Here is an 18,080-nt window from a genome sequence, read left to right on the forward strand (position 1 = left end):
TAGAACAAAAGCCTATTTCGCCGTCGTAACGGAACTAACATGCGGCATTACATACGGACATGCCTAGCATCTTTGCTCAACGTTGCACATGCACATGCCGTACACCGCCAGAAGCGAATTGAAATGCTCTTTCTAATGAATATAAGATATTAAAAGTCGCATCAGGCATGTAGAGACTGTTAACCAAAGGATCCTGCGCTGATGGTGTTGGCGACGCACAGGACACGCGGCATGGCACGTAGACGTTTGCAGCTTGACATGCCAGTGTACATGGGCATGTTATACATCGTCTTGAACCCGATTTCCATGGGCTTTCATATTCACTATAAATGTTAAGGAAAGAGAAATTATAATTAGGTATTGGCGGGGTCGACATACGTCGGCGGCGGAAGTCAAACGGGGTAGAAAAGCGGCACTATATGCAGACGTTTGCAGCTATGCACAGCATTGCAGGTATGCATGGTATGCATCGCCAGAAACCCCACGGAAAGACCTTTCAAATGAATCATAGATATTAAAAATCCAAAGATGGATAACGAAATTAGAACAAAAGCCTATTTCGCCGTCGTAACGGAACTAACATGCGGCATTACATACGGACATGCCTAGCATCTTTGCTCAACGTTGCACATGCACATGCCGTACACCGCCAGAAGCGAATTGAAATGCTCTTTCTAATGAATATAAGATATTAAAAGTCGCATCAGGCATGTAGAGACTGTTAATCAAAGGATCCTGCGCTGATGGTGTTGGCGACGCACAGGACACGCGGCATGACACGTAGACGTATGCAGCTTGACATGCCAGTGCACATGGGCATGTTATACATCGTCTTGAACCCGATTTCCATGGGCTTTCATATTCACTATAAATGTTAAGGAAAGGGAAAGTATTAGGAGGTATTGGCGGGGTCGACATACGTCGGCGGCGCAATTCAAGCGGGGTAGAAAAGCGGCACTATATGCAGACGTTTGCAGCTATGCACAGAATGGCAGATGTGCATGTTATGCATCACCAGACACCACACGGAAAGACATTTCAAATGAATCAAAGATATTAGAAATCCAAAAATGGATAACGAAATTAGAACGAAAACCTATTTCCGCTACCGGCACCGTCGCGATAGAACTAACATGCGGCATTACATACGGACATGCCTAGCATCATTGCTCAACGTCGCACATGCACATGCCGTACACCGCCAGAAGCGAATTGAAATGCTCTTTCTAATGAATATAAGATAATAAAAGTCGCACCAGGCATGTAGACATTGTTAACCAAAGGATCCTGCGCTGATGGTGTTAGCGACGCACAGGACACGCGGCATGACACGTAGAGGTATGCAGTCTGACATGCCAGTGCACATGGGCATGTTATACATCGTCTTGAACCCGATTTCCATGGGCTTTAATATGCACTAAAGATGTTAAGGGTCTTCGAAAGGAAAGAGAAATTATAATTAGGTATTGTGGGGTCGACATACGTCGGCGGCGGAAGTCAAGCGGGGTAGAAAAGCGGCACTATATGCAGACGTTTGCAGTTATGCACAGCAATGCATATGTGCATGTTATGCATCGCCAGAAACCCCACGGAAAGACCTTTCAAATGAATCATAGATATTAAAAATCCAAAGATGGATAACGAAATTAGAAGGAAAGCCTATTTCGCCGTCGAAAAGGAACTAACATGCGGCATTACATACGGACATGCCTAGCATCTTTGCTCAACGTTGCACATGCACATGCCGTACACCGCCAGAAGCGAATTGAAATGCTCTTTCTAATGCATATAAGATATTAAAAGTCGCATCAGGCATGTAGATACTGTTAACCAAAGGATCCTGCGCTGATGGTGTTGGCGACGCACAGGACACGCGGCATGACACGTAGACGTTTGCAGCTTGACATGCCAGTGTACATGGGCATTTTATACATCGTCTTGAACCCGATTTCCATGGGCTTTCATATTCACTATAAATGTTAAGGAAAGAGAAAGTATAAGGAGGTATTGGCGGGGTCGACATACGTCGGCGGCGCAATTCAAGCGGGGTAGAAAAGCGGCACTATATGCAGACGTTTGCAGCTATGCACAGAATGGCAGATGTGCATGTTATGCATCACCAGACACCACACGGAAAGACATTTCAAATGAATCAAAGATATTAGAAATCCAAAAATGGATAACGAAATTAGAACGAAAACCTATTTCCGCTACCGGCACCGTCGCGATAGAACTAACATGCGGCATTACATACGGACATGCCTAGCATCTTTGCTCAACGTCGCACATGCACATGCCGTACACCGCCAGAAGCGAATTGAAATGCTCTTTCTAATGAATATAAGATAATAAAAGTCGCACCAGGCATGTAGACATTATTAACCAAAGGATCCTGCGCTGATGGTGTTAGCGACGCACAGGACACGCGGCATGACACGTAGAGGTATGCAGTCTGACATGCCAGTGCACATGGGCATGTTATACATCGTCTTGAACCCGATTTCCATGGGCTTTAATATGCACTAAAGATGTTAAGGGTCTTCGAAAGGAAAGAGAAATTATAATTAGGTATTGTGGGGTCGACATACGTCGGCGGCGGAAGTCAAGCGGGGTAGAAAAGCGGCACTATATGCAGACGTTTGCAGTTATGCACAGCATTGCATATGTGCATGTTATGCATCGCCAGAAACCCCACGGAAAGACCTTTCAAATGAATCATAGATATTAAAAATCCAAAGATGGATAACGAAATTAGAACGAAAGCCTATTTCGCCGTCGAAAAGGAACTAACATGCGGCATTACATACGGACATGCCTAGCATCTTTGCTCAACGTTGCACATGCACATGCCGTACACCGCCAGAAGCGAATTGAAATGCTCTTTCTAATGAATATAAGATATTAAAAGTCGCATCAGGCATGTAGATACTGTTAACCAAAGGATCCTGCGCTGATGGTGTTGGCTACGCACAGGACACGCGGCATGGCACGTAGACGTTTGCAGCTTGACATGCCAGTGTACATGGGCATGTTATACATCGTCTTGAACCCGATTTCCATGGGCTTTCATATTCACTATAAATGTTAAGGAAAGAGAAATTATAATTAGGTATTGGCGGGGTCGACATACGTCGGCGGCGGAAGTCAAACGGGGTAGAAAAGCGGCACTATATGCAGACGTTTGCAGCTATGCACAGAATGGCTGATGTGCATGTTATGCATCGCCAGACACCCCACGGAAAGACCTTTCAAATGAATCAAAGATATTAGAAATCCAAAGATGGATAACGAAACTAGAACGAAAGCCTATTTCCGCTACCCGGCACCGTCGCGATAGAACTAACATGCGGCATTACATACGGACATGCCTAGCATCTTTGCTCAACGTCGCACATGCACATGCCGTACACCGCCAGAAGCGAATTGAAATGCTCTTTCTAATGAATATAAGATATTAAAGGTCGCATCAGGCATGTAGACATTATTAACCAAAGGATCCTGCGCAGATGGTGTTGGCTACGCACAGGACACGCGGCATGACACGTAGACGTTTGCAGCTTGACATGCCAGTGCACATGGGCATTTTATGCATCGTGTTGAACCCGATTTCCATGGGCTTTAATATTCACTATAAATGTTAAGGAAAGAGAAATTATAATTAGGTATTGGCGGGGTCGACATACGTCGGCGGCGGAAGTCAAACGGGGTAGAAAAGCGGCACTATATGCAGACGTTTGCAGCTATGCACAGCATTGCAGGTATGCATGGTATGCATCGCCAGAAACCCCACGGAAAGACCTTTCAAATGAATCATAGATATTAAAAATCCAAAGATGGATAACGAAATTAGAACAAAAGCCTATTTCGCCGTCGTAACGGAACTAACATGCGGCATTACATACGGACATGCCTAGCATCTTTGCTCAACGTTGCACATGCACATGCCGTACACCGCCAGAAGCGAATTGAAATGCTCTTTCTAATGAATATAAGATATTAAAAGTCGCATCAGGCATGTAGAGACTGTTAACCAAAGGATCCTGCGCTGATGGTGTTGGCGACGCACAGGACACGCGGCATGGCACGTAGACGTTTGCAGCTTGACATGCCAGTGTACATGGGCATGTTATACATCGTCTTGAACCCGATTTCCATGGGCTTTCATATTCACTATAAATGTTAAGGAAAGAGAAATTATAATTAGGTATTGGCGGGGTCGACATACGTCGGCGGCGGAAGTCAAACGGGGTAGAAAAGCGGCACTATATGCAGACGTTTGCAGCTATGCACAGCATTGCAGGTATGCATGGTATGCATCGCCAGAAACCCCACGGAAAGACCTTTCAAATGAATCATAGATATTAAAAATCCAAAGATGGATAACGAAATTAGAACAAAAGCCTATTTCGCCGTCGTAACGGAACTAACATGCGGCATTACATACGGACATGCCTAGCATCTTTGCTCAACGTTGCACATGCACATGCCGTACACCGCCAGAAGCGAATTGAAATGCTCTTTCTAATGAATATAAGATATTAAAAGTCGCATCAGGCATGTAGAGACTGTTAATCAAAGGATCCTGCGCTGATGGTGTTGGCGACGCACAGGACACGCGGCATGACACGTAGACGTATGCAGCTTGACATGCCAGTGCACATGGGCATGTTATACATCGTCTTGAACCCGATTTCCATGGGCTTTCATATTCACTATAAATGTTAAGGAAAGGGAAAGTATTAGGAGGTATTGGCGGGGTCGACATACGTCGGCGGCGCAATTCAAGCGGGGTAGAAAAGCGGCACTATATGCAGACGTTTGCAGCTATGCACAGAATGGCAGATGTGCATGTTATGCATCACCAGACACCACACGGAAAGACATTTCAAATGAATCAAAGATATTAGAAATCCAAAAATGGATAACGAAATTAGAACGAAAACCTATTTCCGCTACCGGCACCGTCGCGATAGAACTAACATGCGGCATTACATACGGACATGCCTAGCATCATTGCTCAACGTCGCACATGCACATGCCGTACACCGCCAGAAGCGAATTGAAATGCTCTTTCTAATGAATATAAGATAATAAAAGTCGCACCAGGCATGTAGACATTGTTAACCAAAGGATCCTGCGCTGATGGTGTTAGCGACGCACAGGACACGCGGCATGACACGTAGAGGTATGCAGTCTGACATGCCAGTGCACATGGGCATGTTATACATCGTCTTGAACCCGATTTCCATGGGCTTTAATATGCACTAAAGATGTTAAGGGTCTTCGAAAGGAAAGAGAAATTATAATTAGGTATTGTGGGGTCGACATACGTCGGCGGCGGAAGTCAAACGGGGTAGAAAAGCGGCACTATATGCAGACGTTTGCAGTTATGCACAGCAATGCATATGTGCATGTTATGCATCGCCAGAAACCCCACGGAAAGACCTTTCAAATGAATCATAGATATTAAAAATCCAAAGATGGATAACGAAATTAGAACGAAAGCCTATTTCGCCGTCGAAAAGGAACTAACATGCGGCATTACATACGGACATGCCTAGCATCTTTGCTCAACGTTGCACATGCACATGCCGTACACCGCCAGAAGCGAATTGAAATGCTCTTTCTAATGAATATAAGATATTAAAAGTCGCATCAGGCATGTAGATACTGTTAACCAAAGGATCCTGCGCTGATGGTGTTGGCTACGCACAGGACACGCGGCATGGCACGTAGACGTTTGCAGCTTGACATGCCAGTGTACATGGGCATGTTATACATCGCCTTGAACCCGATTTCCATGGGCTTTCATATTCACTATAAATGTTAAGGAAAGAGAAATTATAATTAGGTATTGGCGGGGTCGACATACGTCGGCGGCGGAAGTCAAACGGGGTAGAAAAGCGGCACTATATGCAGACGTTTGCAGCTATGCACAGAATGGCTGATGTGCATGTTATGCATCGCCAGACACCCCACGGAAAGACCTTTCAAATGAATCAAAGATATTAGAAATCCAAAGATGGATAACGAAACTAGAACGAAAGCCTATTTCCGCTACCCGGCACCGTCGCGATAGAACTAACATGCGGCATTACATACGGACATGCCTAGCATCTTTGCTCAACGTCGCACATGCACATGCCGTACACCGCCAGAAGCGAATTGAAATGCTCTTTCTAATGAATATAAGATATTAAAGGTCGCATCAGGCATGTAGACATTATTAACCAAAGGATCCTGCGCAGATGGTGTTGGCTACGCACAGGACACGCGGCATGACACGTAGACGTTTGCAGCTTGACATGCCAGTGCACATGGGCATTTTATGCATCGTGTTGAACCCGATTTCCATGGGCTTTAATATTCACTATAAATGTTAAGGAAAGAGAAATTATAATTAGGTATTGGCGGGGTCGACATACGTCGGCGGCGGAAGTCAAACGGGGTAGAAAAGCGGCACTATATGCAGACGTTTGCAGCTATGCACAGCATTGCAGGTATGCATGGTATGCATCGCCAGAAACCCCACGGAAAGACCTTTCAAATGAATCATAGATATTAAAAATCCAAAGATGGATAACGAAATTAGAACAAAAGCCTATTTCGCCGTCGTAACGGAACTAACATGCGGCATTACATACGGACATGCCTAGCATCTTTGCTCAACGTTGCACATGCACATGCCGTACACCGCCAGAAGCGAATTGAAATGCTCTTTCTAATGAATATAAGATATTAAAAGTCGCATCAGGCATGTAGAGACTGTTAACCAAAGGATCCTGCGCTGATGGTGTTGGCGACGCACAGGACACGCGGCATGGCACGTAGACGTTTGCAGCTTGACATGCCAGTGTACATGGGCATGTTATACATCGTCTTGAACCCGATTTCCATGGGCTTTCATATTCACTATAAATGTTAAGGAAAGAGAAATTATAATTAGGTATTGGCGGGGTCGACATACGTCGGCGGCGGAAGTCAAACGGGGTAGAAAAGCGGCACTATATGCAGACGTTTGCAGCTATGCACAGCATTGCAGGTATGCATGGTATGCATCGCCAGAAACCCCACGGAAAGACCTTTCAAATGAATCATAGATATTAAAAATCCAAAGATGGATAACGAAATTAGAACAAAAGCCTATTTCGCCGTCGTAACGGAACTAACATGCGGCATTACATACGGACATGCCTAGCATCTTTGCTCAACGTTGCACATGCACATGCCGTACACCGCCAGAAGCGAATTGAAATGCTCTTTCTAATGAATATAAGATATTAAAAGTCGCATCAGGCATGTAGAGACTGTTAATCAAAGGATCCTGCGCTGATGGTGTTGGCGACGCACAGGACACGCGGCATGACACGTAGACGTATGCAGCTTGACATGCCAGTGCACATGGGCATGTTATACATCGTCTTGAACCCGATTTCCATGGGCTTTCATATTCACTATAAATGTTAAGGAAAGGGAAAGTATTAGGAGGTATTGGCGGGGTCGACATACGTCGGCGGCGCAATTCAAGCGGGGTAGAAAAGCGGCACTATATGCAGACGTTTGCAGCTATGCACAGAATGGCAGATGTGCATGTTATGCATCACCAGACACCACACGGAAAGACATTTCAAATGAATCAAAGATATTAGAAATCCAAAAATGGATAACGAAATTAGAACGAAAACCTATTTCCGCTACCGGCACCGTCGCGATAGAACTAACATGCGGCATTACATACGGACATGCCTAGCATCATTGCTCAACGTCGCACATGCACATGCCGTACACCGCCAGAAGCGAATTGAAATGCTCTTTCTAATGAATATAAGATAATAAAAGTCGCACCAGGCATGTAGACATTGTTAACCAAAGGATCCTGCGCTGATGGTGTTAGCGACGCACAGGACACGCGGCATGACACGTAGAGGTATGCAGTCTGACATGCCAGTGCACATGGGCATGTTATACATCGTCTTGAACCCGATTTCCATGGGCTTTAATATGCACTAAAGATGTTAAGGGTCTTCGAAAGGAAAGAGAAATTATAATTAGGTATTGTGGGGTCGACATACGTCGGTGGCGGAAGTCAAGCGGGGTAGAAAAGCGGCACTATATGCAGACGTTTGCAGTTATGCACAGCAATGCATATGTGCATGTTATGCATCGCCAGAAACCCCACGGAAAGACCTTTCAAATGAATCATAGATATTAAAAATCCAAAGATGGATAACGAAATTAGAAGGAAAGCCTATTTCGCCGTCGAAAAGGAACTAACATGCGGCATTACATACGGACATGCCTAGCATCTTTGCTCAACGTTGCACATGCACATGCCGTACACCGCCAGAAGCGAATTGAAATGCTCTTTCTAATGCATATAAGATATTAAAAGTCGCATCAGGCATGTAGATACTGTTAACCAAAGGATCCTGCGCTGATGGTGTTGGCGACGCACAGGACACGCGGCATGACACGTAGACGTTTGCAGCTTGACATGCCAGTGTACATGGGCATTTTATACATCGTCTTGAACCCGATTTCCATGGGCTTTCATATTCACTATAAATGTTAAGGAAAGAGAAAGTATAAGGAGGTATTGGCGGGGTCGACATACGTCGGCGGCGCAATTCAAGCGGGGTAGAAAAGCGGCACTATATGCAGACGTTTGCAGCTATGCACAGAATGGCAGATGTGCATGTTATGCATCACCAGACACCACACGGAAAGACATTTCAAATGAATCAAAGATATTAGAAATCCAAAAATGGATAACGAAATTAGAACGAAAACCTATTTCCGCTACCGGCACCGTCGCGATAGAACTAACATGCGGCATTACATACGGACATGCCTAGCATCTTTGCTCAACGTCGCACATGCACATGCCGTACACCGCCAGAAGCGAATTGAAATGCTCTTTCTAATGAATATAAGATAATAAAAGTCGCACCAGGCATGTAGACATTATTAACCAAAGGATCCTGCGCTGATGGTGTTAGCGACGCACAGGACACGCGGCATGACACGTAGAGGTATGCAGTCTGACATGCCAGTGCACATGGGCATGTTATACATCGTCTTGAACCCGATTTCCATGGGCTTTAATATGCACTAAAGATGTTAAGGGTCTTCGAAAGGAAAGAGAAATTATAATTAGGTATTGTGGGGTCGACATACGTCGGCGGCGGAAGTCAAGCGGGGTAGAAAAGCGGCACTATATGCAGACGTTTGCAGTTATGCACAGCATTGCATATGTGCATGTTATGCATCGCCAGAAACCCCACGGAAAGACCTTTCAAATGAATCATAGATATTAAAAATCCAAAGATGGATAACGAAATTAGAACGAAAGCCTATTTCGCCGTCGAAAAGGAACTAACATGCGGCATTACATACGGACATGCCTAGCATCTTTGCTCAACGTTGCACATGCACATGCCGTACACCGCCAGAAGCGAATTGAAATGCTCTTTCTAATGAATATAAGATATTAAAAGTCGCATCAGGCATGTAGATACTGTTAACCAAAGGATCCTGCGCTGATGGTGTTGGCTACGCACAGGACACGCGGCATGGCACGTAGACGTTTGCAGCTTGACATGCCAGTGTACATGGGCATGTTATACATCGTCTTGAACCCGATTTCCATGGGCTTTCATATTCACTATAAATGTTAAGGAAAGAGAAATTATAATTAGGTATTGGCGGGGTCGACATACGTCGGCGGCGGAAGTCAAACGGGGTAGAAAAGCGGCACTATATGCAGACGTTTGCAGCTATGCACAGAATGGCTGATGTGCATGTTATGCATCGCCAGACACCCCACGGAAAGACCTTTCAAATGAATCAAAGATATTAGAAATCCAAAGATGGATAACGAAACTAGAACGAAAGCCTATTTCCGCTACCCGGCACCGTCGCGATAGAACTAACATGCGGCATTACATACGGACATGCCTAGCATCTTTGCTCAACGTCGCACATGCACATGCCGTACACCGCCAGAAGCGAATTGAAATGCTCTTTCTAATGAATATAAGATATTAAAGGTCGCATCAGGCATGTAGACATTATTAACCAAAGGATCCTGCGCAGATGGTGTTGGCTACGCACAGGACACGCGGCATGACACGTAGACGTTTGCAGCTTGACATGCCAGTGCACATGGGCATTTTATGCATCGTGTTGAACCCGATTTCCATGGGCTTTAATATTCACTATAAATGTTAAGGAAAGAGAAATTATAATTAGGTATTGGCGGGGTCGACATACGTCGGCGGCGGAAGTCAAACGGGGTAGAAAAGCGGCACTATATGCAGACGTTTGCAGCTATGCACAGCATTGCAGGTATGCATGGTATGCATCGCCAGAAACCCCACGGAAAGACCTTTCAAATGAATCATAGATATTAAAAATCCAAAGATGGATAACGAAATTAGAACAAAAGCCTATTTCGCCGTCGTAACGGAACTAACATGCGGCATTACATACGGACATGCCTAGCATCTTTGCTCAACGTTGCACATGCACATGCCGTACACCGCCAGAAGCGAATTGAAATGCTCTTTCTAATGAATATAAGATATTAAAAGTCGCATCAGGCATGTAGAGACTGTTAACCAAAGGATCCTGCGCTGATGGTGTTGGCGACGCACAGGACACGCGGCATGGCACGTAGACGTTTGCAGCTTGACATGCCAGTGTACATGGGCATGTTATACATCGTCTTGAACCCGATTTCCATGGGCTTTCATATTCACTATAAATGTTAAGGAAAGAGAAATTATAATTAGGTATTGGCGGGGTCGACATACGTCGGCGGCGGAAGTCAAACGGGGTAGAAAAGCGGCACTATATGCAGACGTTTGCAGCTATGCACAGCATTGCAGGTATGCATGGTATGCATCGCCAGAAACCCCACGGAAAGACCTTTCAAATGAATCATAGATATTAAAAATCCAAAGATGGATAACGAAATTAGAACAAAAGCCTATTTCGCCGTCGTAACGGAACTAACATGCGGCATTACATACGGACATGCCTAGCATCTTTGCTCAACGTTGCACATGCACATGCCGTACACCGCCAGAAGCGAATTGAAATGCTCTTTCTAATGAATATAAGATATTAAAAGTCGCATCAGGCATGTAGAGACTGTTAATCAAAGGATCCTGCGCTGATGGTGTTGGCGACGCACAGGACACGCGGCATGACACGTAGACGTATGCAGCTTGACATGCCAGTGCACATGGGCATGTTATACATCGTCTTGAACCCGATTTCCATGGGCTTTCATATTCACTATAAATGTTAAGGAAAGGGAAAGTATTAGGAGGTATTGGCGGGGTCGACATACGTCGGCGGCGCAATTCAAGCGGGGTAGAAAAGCGGCACTATATGCAGACGTTTGCAGCTATGCACAGAATGGCAGATGTGCATGTTATGCATCACCAGACACCACACGGAAAGACATTTCAAATGAATCAAAGATATTAGAAATCCAAAAATGGATAACGAAATTAGAACGAAAACCTATTTCCGCTACCGGCACCGTCGCGATAGAACTAACATGCGGCATTACATACGGACATGCCTAGCATCATTGCTCAACGTCGCACATGCACATGCCGTACACCGCCAGAAGCGAATTGAAATGCTCTTTCTAATGAATATAAGATAATAAAAGTCGCACCAGGCATGTAGACATTGTTAACCAAAGGATCCTGCGCTGATGGTGTTAGCGACGCACAGGACACGCGGCATGACACGTAGAGGTATGCAGTCTGACATGCCAGTGCACATGGGCATTTTATACATCGTGTTGAACCCGATTTCCATGGGCTTTAATATTCACTATAAATGTTAAGGAAAGAGAAATTATAATTAATAGGTATTGTGGGGTCGACATACGTCGGCGGCGGAAGTCAAACGGGATAGAAAATCGGCACTATATGCAGACGTTTGCAGCTATGCACAGAATGGCAGATGTGCATGTTATGCATCGCTAGACACCCCACGGAAAGACCTTTCAAATGAATCATAGATATTAAAAATCCAAAGATGGATAACGAAATTAGAACGAAAGCCTATTTCGCCGTCGAAAAGGAACTAACATGCGGCATTACATACGGACATGCCTAGCATCTTTGCTCAACGTTGCACATGCACATGCCGTACACCGCCAGAAGCGAATTGAAATGCTCTTTCTAATGCATATAAGATATTAAAAGTCGCATCAGGCATGTAGACATTGTTAACCAAAGGATCCTGCGCAGATGGTGTTGGCGACGCACAGGACACTCGGCATGACACGTAGACGTTTGCAGCCTGACATGCCAGTGCACATGGGCATTTTATACATCGTGTTGAACCCGATTTCCATGGGCTTCAATATTCACTATAAATGTTAAGGAAAGAGAAATTATAATTAGGTATTGTGGGGTCGACATACGTCGGCGGCGGAAGTCAAACGGGATAGAAAATCGGCACTATATGCAGACGTTTGCAGCTATGCACAGAATGGCAGATGTGCATGTTATGCATCGCTAGACACCACACGGAAAGACCTTTCAAATGAATCAGAGATACTAGAAATCCAAAGATGGATAACGAAATTAGAACGAAAGCCTATTTCCGCTACCGGCACCGTCGCGATAGAACTAACATGCGGCATTACATACGGACATGCCTAGCATCTTTGCTCAACGTTGCACATGCACATGCCGTACACCGCCAGAAGCGAATTGAAATGCTCTTTCTAATGAATATAAGATATTAAAAGTCGCATCAGGCATGTAGACATTGTTAACCAAAGGATCCTGCGCTGATGGTGTTGGCTACGCACAGGACACGCGGCATGACACGTAGACGCATGCAGCTTGACATGCCAGTGCACATGGGCATGTTATACATCGTCTTGAACCCGATTTCCATGGGCTTTAATATGCACTAAAGATGTTAAGGGTCTTCGAAAGGAAAGAGAAATTATAATTAGGTATTGTGGGGTCGACATACGTCGGCGGCGGAAGTCAAACGGGGTAGAAAAGCGGCACTATATGCAGACGTTTGCAGCTATGCACAGAATGGCTGATGTGCATGTTATGCATCGCCAGACACCCCACGGAAAGACCTTTCAAATGAATCAAAGATATTAGAAATCCAAAGATGGATAACGAAACTAGAACGAAAGCCTATTTCCGCTACCCGGCACCGTCTCGATAGAACTAACATGCGGCATTACATACGGACATGCCTAGCATCTTTGCTCAACGTCGCACATGCACATGCCGTACACCGCCAGAAGCGAATTGAAATGCTCTTTCTAATGAATATAAGATAATAAAAGTCGCACCAGGCATGTAGACATTATTAACCAAAGGATCCTGCGCTGATGGTGTTAGCAACGCACAGGACACGCGGCATGACACGTAGAGGTACGCAGTCTGACATGCCAGTGCACATGGGCATGTTATACATCGTGTTGAACCCGATTTCCATGGGCTTTAATATGCACTAAAGATGTTAAGGGTCTTCGAAAGGAAAGAGAAATTATAATTAGGTATTGTGGGGTCGACATACGTCGGCGGCGGAAGTCAAGCGGGGTAGAAAAGCGGCACTATATGCAGACGTTTGCAGTTATGCACAGCATTGCATATGTGCATGTTATGCATCGCCAGAAACCCCACGGAAAGACCTTTCAAATGAATCATAGATATTAAAAATCCAAAGATGGATAACGAAATTAGAACGAAAGCCTATTTCGCCGTCGAAAAGGAACTAACATGCGGCATTACATACGGACATGCCTAGCATCTTTGCTCAACGTTGCACATGCACATGCCGTACACCGCCAGAAGCGAATTGAAATGCTCTTTCTAATGAATATAAGATATTAAAAGTCGCATCAGGCATGTAGATACTGTTAACCAAAGGATCCTGCGCTGATGGTGTTGGCTACGCACAGGACACGCGGCATGGCACGTAGACGTTTGCAGCTTGACATGCCAGTGTACATGGGCATGTTATACATCGTGTTGAACCCGATTTCCATGGGCTTTCATATTCACTATAAATGTTAAGGAAAGAGAAATTATAATTAGGTATTGGCGGGGTCGACATACGTCGGCGGCGGAAGTCAAACGGGATAGAAAATCGGCACTATATGCAGACGTTTGCAGCTATGCACAGAATGGCTGATGTGCATGTTATGCATCGCTAGACACCACACGGAAAGACCTTTCAAATGAATCAGAGATATTAGAAATCCAAAGATGGATAACGAAATTACAACGAAAGCCTATTTCCGCTACCGGCACCGTCGCGATAGAACTAACATGCGGCATTACATACGGACATGCCTAGCATCTTTGCTCAACGTTGCACATGCACATGCCGTACACCGCCAGAAGCGAATTGAAATGCTCTTTCTAATGAATATAAGATATTAAAGGTCGCATCAGGCATGTAGACATTATTAACCAAAGGATCCTGCGCAGATGGTGTTGGCGACGCACAGGACACTCGGCATGACACGTAGACGTTTGCAGCCTGACATGCCAGTGCACATGGGCATTTTATACATCGTGTTGAACCCGATTTCCATGGGCTTCAATATTCACTATAAATGTTAAGGAAAGAGAAATTATAATTAGGTATTGTGGGGTCGACATACGTCGGCGGAGGAAGTCAAACGGGGTAGAAAAGCGGCACTATATGCAGACGTTTGCAGCTATGCACAGAATGGCTGATGTGCATGTTATGCATCGCCAGACACCCCACGGAAAGACCTTTCAAATGAATCAAAGATATTAGAAATCCAAAGATGGATAACGAAATTAGAACGAAAGCCTATTTCGCCTTCGTAACGGAACTAACATGCGGCATTACATACGGACATGCCTAGCATCTTTGCTCAACGTTGCACATGTACATGCCGTACACCGCCAGAAGCGAATTGAAATGCTCTTTCTAATGCATATAAGATATTAAAAGTCGCATCAGGCATGTAGATACTGTTAACCAAAGGATCCTGCGCTGATGGTGTTGGCGACGCACAGGACACGCGGCATGACACGTAGACGTATGCAGCTTGACATGCCAGTGCACATGGGCATGTTATACATCGTCTTGAACCCGATTTCCATGGGCTTTCATATTCACTATAAATGTTAAGGAAAGGGAAAGTATAAGGAGGTATTGGCGGGGTCGACATACGTCGGCGGGACAATTCAAGCGGGGTAGAAAAGCGGCACTATATGCAGACGTTTGCAGCTATGCACAGAATGGCTGATGTGCATGTTATGCATCACCAGACACCACACGGAAAGACATTTCAAATGAATCAAAGATATTAGAAATCCAAAAATGGATAACGAAATTAGAACGAAAACCTATTTCCGCTACCGGCACCGTCGCGATAGAACTAACATGCGGCATTACATACGGACATGCCTAGCATCATTGCTCAACGTCGCACATGCACATGCCGTACACCGCCAGAAGCGAATTGAAATGCTCTTTCTAATGAATATAAGATAATAAAAGTCGCACCAGGCATGTAGACATTATTAACCAAAGGATCCTGCGCTGATGGTGTTAGCGACGCACAGGACACGCGGCATGACACGTAGAGGTACGCAGTCTGACATGCCAGTGCACATGGGCATGTTATACATCGTCTTGAACCCGATTTCCATGGGCTTTAATATGCACTATAGATGTTAAGGGTCTTCGAAAGGAAAGAGAAATTATAATTAGGTATTGTGGGGTCGACATACGTCGGCGGCGGAAGTCAAGCGGGGTAGAAAAGCGGCACTATATGCAGACGTTTGCAGTTATGCACAGCATTGCATATGTGCATGTTATGCATCGCCAGAAACCCCACGGAAAGACCTTTCAAATGAATCATAGATATTAAAAATCCAAAGATGGATAACGAAATTAGAACGAAAGCCTATTTCGCCGTCGAAAAGGAACTAACATGCGGCATTACATACGGACATGCCTAGCATCTTTGCTCAACGTTGCACATGCACATGCCGTACACCGCCAGAAGCGAATTGAAATGCTCTTTCTAATGAATATAAGATATTAAAAGTCGCATCAGGCATGTAGATACTGTTAACCAAAGGATCCTGCGCTGATGGTGTTGGCTACGCACAGGACACGCGGCATGGCACGTAGACGTTTGCAGCTTGACATGCCAGTGTACATGGGCATGTTATACATCGTCTTGAACCCGATTTCCATGGGCTTTCATATTCACTATAAATGTTAAGGAAAGAGAAATTATAATTACGTATTGGCTGGGTCGACATACGTCGGCGGCGGAAGTCAAACGGGATAGAAAATCGGCACTATATGCAGACGTTTGCAGCTATGCACAGAATGGCTGATGTGCATGTTATGCATCGCTAGACACCACACGGAAAGACCTTTCAAATGAATCAGAGATATTAGAAATCCAAAGATGGATAACGAAATTAGAACGAAAGCCTATTTCCGCTACCGGCACCGTCGCGATAGAACTAACATGCGGCATTACATACGGACATGCCTAGCATCTTTGCTCAACGTTGCACATGCACATGCCGTACACCGCCAGAAGCGAATTGAAATGCTCTTTCTAATGAATATAAGATATTAAAGGTCGCATCAGGCATGTAGACATTATTAACCAAAGGATCCTGCGCTGATGGTGTTGGCGACGCACAGGACACTCGGCATGACACGTAGACGTTTGCAGCCTGACATGCCAGTGCACATGGGCATTTTATACATCGTGTTGAACCCGATTTCCATGGGCTTCAATATTCACCATAAATGTTAAGGAAAGAGAAATTATAATTAGATATTGTGGGGTCGACATACGTCGGCGGCGGAAGTCAAACGGGATAGAAAATCTGCACTATATGCAGACGTTTGCAGCTATGCACAGAATGGCAGATGTGCATGTTATGCATCGCTAGACACCACACGGATAGACCTTTCAAATGAATCAGAGATATTAGAAATCCAAAGATGGATAACGAAATTAGAACGAAAGCCTATTTCCGCTACCGGCACCGTCGCGATAGAACTAACATGCGGCATTACATACGGACATGCCTAGCATCTTTGCTCAACGTTGCACATGCACATGCCGTACACCGCCAGAAGCGAATTGAAATGCTCTTTCTAATGAATATAAGATATTAAAAGTCGCATCAGGCATGTAGACATTGTTAACCAAAGGATCCTGCGCTGATGGTGTTGGCTACGCACAGGACACGCGGCATGACACGTAGACGTATGCAGCTTGACATGCCAGTGCACATGGGCATGTTATACATCGTCTTGAACCCGATTTCCATGGGCTTTAATATGCACTATAGATGTTAAGGGTCTTCGAAAGGAAAGAGAAATTATAATTAGGTATTGTGGGGTCGACATACGTCGGCGGCGCAATTCAAGCGGGGTAGAAAAGCGGCACTATATGCAGACGTTTGCAGCTATGCACAGCATTGCAGGTATGCATGGTATGCTTCGCCAGAAACCCCACGGAAAGACCTTTCAAATGAATCATAGATATTAAAAATCCAAAGATGGATAACGAAATTAGAACGAAAGCCTATTTCGCCGTCGTAACGGAACTAACATGCGGCATTACATACGGACATGCCTAGCATCTTTGCTCAACGTTGCACATGCACATGCCGTACACCGCCAGAAGCGAATTGAAATGCTCTTTCTAATGCATATAAGATATTAAAAGTCGCATCAGGCATGTAGATACTGTTAACGAAAGGATCCTGCGCTGATGGTGTTGGCGACGCACAGGACACGCGGCATGACACGTAGACGTATGCAGCTTGACATGCCAGTGCACATGGGCATGTTATACATCGTCTTGAACCCGATTTCCATGGGCTTTCATATTCACTATAAATGTTAAGGAAAGGGAAAGTATAAGGAGGTATTGGCGGGGTCGACATACGTCGGCGGCGCAATTCAAGCGGGGTAGAAAAGCGGCACTATATGCAGACGTTTGCAGCTATGCACAGAATGGCAGATGTGCATGTTATGCATCACCAGACACCACA

Source organism: Haliotis asinina, chromosome 9 (genome assembly GCF_037392515.1).
Source record: "Haliotis asinina isolate JCU_RB_2024 chromosome 9, JCU_Hal_asi_v2, whole genome shotgun sequence".
In the NCBI taxonomy this organism is placed as follows: Eukaryota; Metazoa; Mollusca; class Gastropoda; order Lepetellida; family Haliotidae; genus Haliotis; species Haliotis asinina.